The sequence below is a fragment of the Rutidosis leptorrhynchoides genome, chromosome 2, assembly GCF_046630445.1.
Source record: "Rutidosis leptorrhynchoides isolate AG116_Rl617_1_P2 chromosome 2, CSIRO_AGI_Rlap_v1, whole genome shotgun sequence".
In the NCBI taxonomy this organism is placed as follows: Eukaryota; Viridiplantae; Streptophyta; class Magnoliopsida; order Asterales; family Asteraceae; genus Rutidosis; species Rutidosis leptorrhynchoides.
In genome coordinates this window covers 407069047-407076064 of record NC_092334.1, presented here as the reverse complement: position 1 = coordinate 407076064, position 7018 = coordinate 407069047, and the positions used below count along the sequence as shown (strand labels likewise).

General features: G+C 30.3%; 1 non-coding gene across 1 annotated transcript; it reads left to right on the top strand.

Annotated features, from left to right (window-relative positions):
• Positions 1 to 2961: 2961 nt before the first annotated feature.
• On the top strand, positions 2962 to 3068 carry LOC139894808 (small nucleolar RNA R71). Its single transcript, XR_011775290.1, has one exon. It is a non-coding gene; the product is annotated as a small nucleolar RNA R71 (small nucleolar RNA).
• The last annotated feature ends 3950 nt before the right edge of the window (positions 3069 to 7018 follow it).

Below are 7018 nucleotides of genomic sequence, written 5' to 3'. Positions count from 1 at the left end.
TGCTGCTTTGTTTCCTCTAGATTAGAAAAGTACCGAATGAATATGATGGGAACATGCTGCGATGAATTTGGGAAGGTATTGGATAATATAATACCGCACTTTATATAACCTTAGTGATAAATAGTGAGCATGTGTGGCTAGTGGGACACAATTCAGCTCATGGCAGACACATATGACATCTAATACAACCCACTTGCAATTGTTACTAACTTTGCAAGTTTCTTTATTTTTTTTCTTTCTTTTTCTCATGGCCGACCCCCACCATAAGTATCTTTATGTTGGCAGCTTGCAGTTGTTTATATCCATCGAAAATTAATACTAATTTTAGTGTATGGTGGACTAACCCAAAAAGGAGCACAAACCGAGTAAATTAAAACGAAGATAAAATATAAAAGTAGTTAAGGTGGGATATTGATGCTGTCAGCCTGTCACGATTGGAAGAATGACTAAGCAGCAAGTTGGAGTGCATCCTTTTCCTGCTACAGTCCCATTATGCTTTCTATTTCATTCGAGTAACCTTATACCGAATCTTTTACTCATTTAATGGGTTACTAAGTGAATTGGGCCGAGAACTCTACTTTTCCTTGTTGGGCCGAAGTGTTGTAGTGTTGGGTTGACGTGTTCAGTTGGGCTTATAGCTGGAATACTAGTCGATAAATGGCACACACACTCAATCAATTGAGCTGTGTTCTTGCTTCTGTTTTGATTTCTCGAAAGAACCTCAAGAACTGAGGTAGATACAACTGTTAAATTGTTGTTTTTGTCTTCCTGTTGAACAATCACTAAAACCACGATGATGATGATGATCCAAGAGTAATGATGAACAAGGACGATGAAATGATGGATTAATAAGATTATACGTACAGTGAGACTGTGATGAGGATGAATAGAGTAAAGAAAGATGATGATGGGTGATGAACATAAGGATATAAGAAGTTGAGGATTTTGATAAATTCACGAGGTGATTAAGATGATGATACTTGATGATCGAGATAATGATAATGAATAATGAGCTGTGGTGATGTCGATGATAAAGTCGTTGATGTATGGATGAAGATGATAACCGAAGAATGATGTTGACGATCACCAAATTTTAATGAAGAGGAAAGTGAAGAAGAAATGGAAAGAGAAATATATATAGATATTTAGGTTCGTTTATTAAACATAAATGTTAAGTTGGAGTAATGGCTGGGTGTTAACGCGGGTGAGCGAGAGGTCGCGAATTCAAATCCCGACTCTGTCAGTTTATTCTTTTTAAGCCTTTAAAGGTAGCTCTCAATTTTTTTTTAAATTGATTATTATTACTATTGTTGTTATTATTATTATTATTATTAGTTATTATTATTGTTATGTTAATTGTTATGATTACTTTATAAATTCAAATTATTATTATTATTGGTTAATATTATTATATATGTATTAAGATCATTGTTATTAGTATTATTATTAATATTATTATAATAATTAGTATTAATATGATTAATAAGATTATTGTTATTATTATCATTTTAGTTATTATTATAAATATCATTATTAATATCATTATTAATATCATTAATATAATTATTAACAATAATACCTTACTTACTAATATTAAGTCTTATGATTAATATCATTTTTATAGAAGTATTACTAAAACTATTTATATAAACACTTACAAACAACAAATTATCAATTTTTAAATATAATATTAAACAAGTACGTATATCAATATATTAATAAACTATAAAATATTAACCATTTGAATGAACACACAAATTTAAAATATATGTTATTAATATAAAAGTAATGTAATTTATATATATATTCATTCGAATACGATTATATATATTAATGAATATACAAATGATTTAGGTTCGTGAATCCGAGACCAACCCTGCATTGTTCAGTTTGTCTAATGTCGTCATATGTATTTTTACTACAAAATACATTAGGTGAGTTTCATTACTCCCCTTTTAAATGCTTTTGCAATATATATTTTTGGGACTGAGAATGCATGCGCTTTTATAAATGTTTTACGAAATAGACACAAGTAATCGAAACTACATTATATGGTTGAATGATCGAAATCGAATATGTCCCTTTTTATTAAGTCTGGTAATCTAAGAATTAGGGAACAGACACCCTAATTGACGTGAACTCTAAAGATAGATCTATCGGGCCCAACAAGCCCCATCCAAAGTACCGGATGCTTTAGTACTTCAAAATTTATATCATGTCCGAAGGAGGATCCTGGAATGATGGGGATATTCTTATATGCATATTGTTAATGTCGGTTACCAGGTGTTCAATCCATACGAATGATATTTTTGTCTCTATGTGTGGGATGTATGTTTATGAGAAATGGAAATATGAAATCTTGTGGTCTATTAAAATTATGAAATGATTATTTATGTTAAACTAATGAACTCACCAACCTTTTGGTTGACATTTTAAAGCATGTTTATTCTCAGGTACGAAAGAAATCTTCCGTTGTGCATTAACTCATATTAGAGACATTACTTGGAGTCATTCATGGCATATTTCAAAATACGTTACATTCAAGTCGTTGAGTTCATCAATATTATTATTAAGTCAATTATAGTTGGATATATTATGAAATGGTATGCCTGCTGTCAACTTTCGATGTAATGAAAGTTTGTCTTTTCAAAAACGAATGCAATGTTTGTAAAATGTATCATATAGAGGACAAGTACCTCGCGATGTAATCAACTATTGTGAATCGTTTAAAATCAATATGGACTTCGTCCGGATGGATTAGGACGGGTCTCTACATTAGATGAACGAAAAATATCTTTTTCTTGATGCCACTCATGTGAGTGGGATGCTGTGTTATCAATAATCTTGTGAGCTTCGGTTGCGATTTTCTTCATAATGGAACCACCAGCTGCTGTCTCGATGTCTTTTCGTGTGGCAACGTCGACACCTTGGTAGAATATTTGTACTATTTGATAAGTGTCTAAACCATGCTGAGGACATCCTCTCAACAACTTTCCGAAACTTGTCCACGCTTCATATAATGTTTCATTTGGCTTTTGCGCGAACGTAACAATTTCTCCTTGAAGTCTCACGGCTTTAGATGCCGGAAAGAATCTTTTAAGAAATTTCTCAACTAAAACATCACATGTATCAATCGCTCATTCAGGTAACGATTCTAACCAATCTTTGGCTTCTCCCTTTAAAGTCCAGGGAAATAACATGAGATAGATATGTTCATCCTCAACTTATCTGATTTTAAATAGAGTACAGATCCTATTAAAGGTTCGAAGATGTTCGTTTGGATCTTCTTTTGGCGTACCACTAAATTTGCATTGATTAGTTACCATGTGTAGGATTTGTCCTTTGATTTCATAATCTGGCACATTAATGTCTGGTTGAGTAATTGTGTGACCTTGGCCCGTGCATGTGGTTCTCATTCGGTCCTCCATACTTAGAGGTTCCTGATTTTCCATGATTGAATTTGTTGAATCTGAATCACTAGAGGATTCTGATTTAATGGTTTCTTCCTTGACAACCTCTGGTTGAATGATTTGTGGTTCAGGAGGAAGATTAGTGGTTCAGGATCTCTGAATTGTCCTTGAATATCCTCCGGGTTCTCAATTGTGAGGTTGGGTTCAAAAAATGGATTATCGGAAATTTGAATTGGAGTACTTGTTCGACTTGATGATGATTCTAAAGAAAAATCAACGGCGACAATATTGGCTAGATGTCTTGATCGAGTTACAGGAGGTGAACGTATGAAAGGTGGTGAACATTTTGCTCGGTGCATTCACTGAATATCCTATTAGTTATAAAGATAAAAATTATATAAGTTATCAAATTAATAGACTTTTCTGATTTTGCCCATGTTTCGAATAGCCAATAGATGCAGCATGTAGCCAGGACCCTTTAAATCGGAAATCCACAACTCGCCACTAACAAATCCAACTATTACTACGAACCAGAAAATTTGGATGTCTATCAATTTAACCGCTTAAAATAAATTTTCGTCGAAATTTAAAGAAAATAAAAATCTATGTCCTAAAAACTAGAGCGTAGAAATGAGAAAGAAACAGCGCGTCGAAAAACAAGAGGTCGAAAATAAGCGTCGAAAAACAAAAAGTCGAAAAATAATAATAAGAAAGTAGAGCGTCGAAACTTAAAAGTCTAAAAACTAAAAACTTAAAAGTAGCAACTAAAGTCTTAAAATTCTAAAGGAACTACGACAATTACTTAAAAAGGCACTTACATCTTAAAACGGCATCGCAAAATTCTAAAGCGCCTAAATCTTAATCTAAAGAAAAAGCACTTAAGGGATTTTTACGGCAAAGCCTAAAAATCTAGAAATATAAAATACTACGGCAAAAACTAAATTTAAAACTAATTATAAACGTTAAATATACAAATTTCGAATTAAACGATTAAAATATACAAAATATATAAAAATAAAACTTAAAGTTATAAAAATACAATTTTTATAAAAATATTATTTTTATATTATTTATTAAAAAAGTACTAATTTATAAATTAGGAGAACTAATTAAAACTTAAAATACAAAATTAACTAAAACTAAAACTAATTATTAATTTAATTAAACCCTAATTAATAATAATAATTAATTAAATAACCCTAATTTTGTAATAAATGCAGTCTGAGGTTTGACCTGTCAGACAGCTCCGCGACTGTGGTATCTCGTAACAGAAAGGCTCCGTGACTATGGAGTTACGCAGATTCAGAATAAATTGCAGGTTCAAATTCGTTCGGCAGTTTCAGATATTTTTTTTTTTACTTTGATTTTTTTATATTTTTGTATTTTTATGTTTAAAACTTATTATATTTTTACAAAAATAGATTAAAACTTATATATTTTTTTTATAGCGTTTCGCTTCGGCAGCGGCGCCAAAAATACTTGATGTTAAAGTAGAGGGGTATGAAATACTATTTATTTTTGTTACGAGATACTATTAAATACGATACAATTTTACACAAGTTATTTATTTATTTATAGAATGAATATACCTAAACCTTGCTACAACACTTATAGGCAGTGTACCTAATCGTAGAGTAGTGTAGTTTTTAGTAAGTCCGGTTCATTCCATAGGGAGCTAGCTGAGTTTAACGCTATATTTTTTTTTACAACTATATTTGTATATATATATATATATATATATATATATATATATATATATATATATATATATATATATATATATATATATGTAGTATTATTATTATTATAAAAGGGGGGTTTTATCGTTTAATGACCGGTTTGTCGATTTTTAAGTCCTAATGCAAAATATTAAAAATAAATATAACTTAATTTAAAGCGTAAAGTAAATGACGATAAATAAAAGTGCGATAATTTAAAAGTGCGATAATTTAAAATACGATAAATAAAATGACAGAAAATAAAAGTACGATGAAATATAAAATAAAGGAATTATGCTTATTTAAACTTCCGTAATCATGATGTTTGACGTGTTGATTTTAATTTATTACCATGAGTTAATTGTCCTTTGTCATAGATTATTTGATATGTCCATCTGGTTTTATCCATAATAAGTCCATCGGTCATAATTATAAAGTGCGAGTGTCCACTTACTTTTTGCACACAGTTTTAGAAAATCTCACTAACTCCATTCTCAACCAATCAGAAATCTTCTCTCTCCAGAATAATCTCTTCTCATTGGTTGAAACACAAAGTGGACACTTGAAATGGGACGTCCCAAAATGGAAATGTGGACACTTGTGGTGGGACAGAGGGAGTAATATAATATATTAATATATATATATATATATATATATATATATATATATATATATATATATATATATATATATATATATATATATATATATATATATATATATATATATATATATATATATATATATATAATTAATTATATATTATATTATATTCTTGTGCATAGTTGACTTGTACTTTTAGCTTCGTTGAGTCACACGTTGATAGATGGTTCATGTCTTGGTTCTGGATTTTCGAACGCCTTTTCGTATAATTTAATATTTTGTACTTTGCATTTTGCGGCTTGTACTCTTGTCATTTTTAGACGTTGATCATCAATAAATTGAACCACTTGGATTGTATCTTGTACATTTGAGCATTTTGGTCATTTGCGTCTTCAAATTGTCGAATCTGTCTTTTGTCTTCATCCTTTATTATTTAAACGAATATTACTTGGAAATAGAACAATTGCAACTAAAAGCTTGTCTTTCTGGAAGGATAATGATATGAAATATATGTTCATTTTTAGCATTTTCATGGGCCATGAATGAAAGGACATGGGATGAATGAAACTATTGAGTTAGGACTTAGTTTACAAAAAGAGATGCAAACATGGTTTTTGAAATTTGTTGAGGAGTCTTTAGATGCTGGTTTTCAGCTGTAATTCTGAGAATAGTGGTAATAGTTCTGAATTAGGGCCCATTAAGGTGATGTTGTTGCAGCTTAAGCTAGTTAATGATTGGCTAGATTGTATGATCTCTAAGCAAGATGGGGCATTGACTGGAGCAGTTGACCGATTAAAGGGGAAGACTTACAGGTTTGTCATTCAACATGTTTGAAATGACCCGTCCATATCCCTATAGACGAATACATCAACAACTGGTCCCATTGCGAGGTACTGACCTCTATATGATATGTTTTACAAACATTGTATTCATTTTAAAAGATAAACTTTCATTTTAACGAAAGTTTATACACATGTATACCATTTTAAAATATATACATTTCATACATATGATATAATCATGTTTCCCAAAATATAAATGACTAATCTGTCATTTATTTAATAACAATCTTTTTGAACTTAAATTATTTGAATGCAATGTCTTTGAAAATATATCATGAATGAATCCATTCAATATCTTTAAAATGAGCAAATGCACAGCGGAAGATTTCTTTAATACTTGAGAATAAACATGCTAAAAGTGTCAACCAAAAGGTTGGTGAGTTCATAGGTTTATCATAAAAAATGATTTTTAATAATTTTAATAAACCACATGATTTCATTTTTA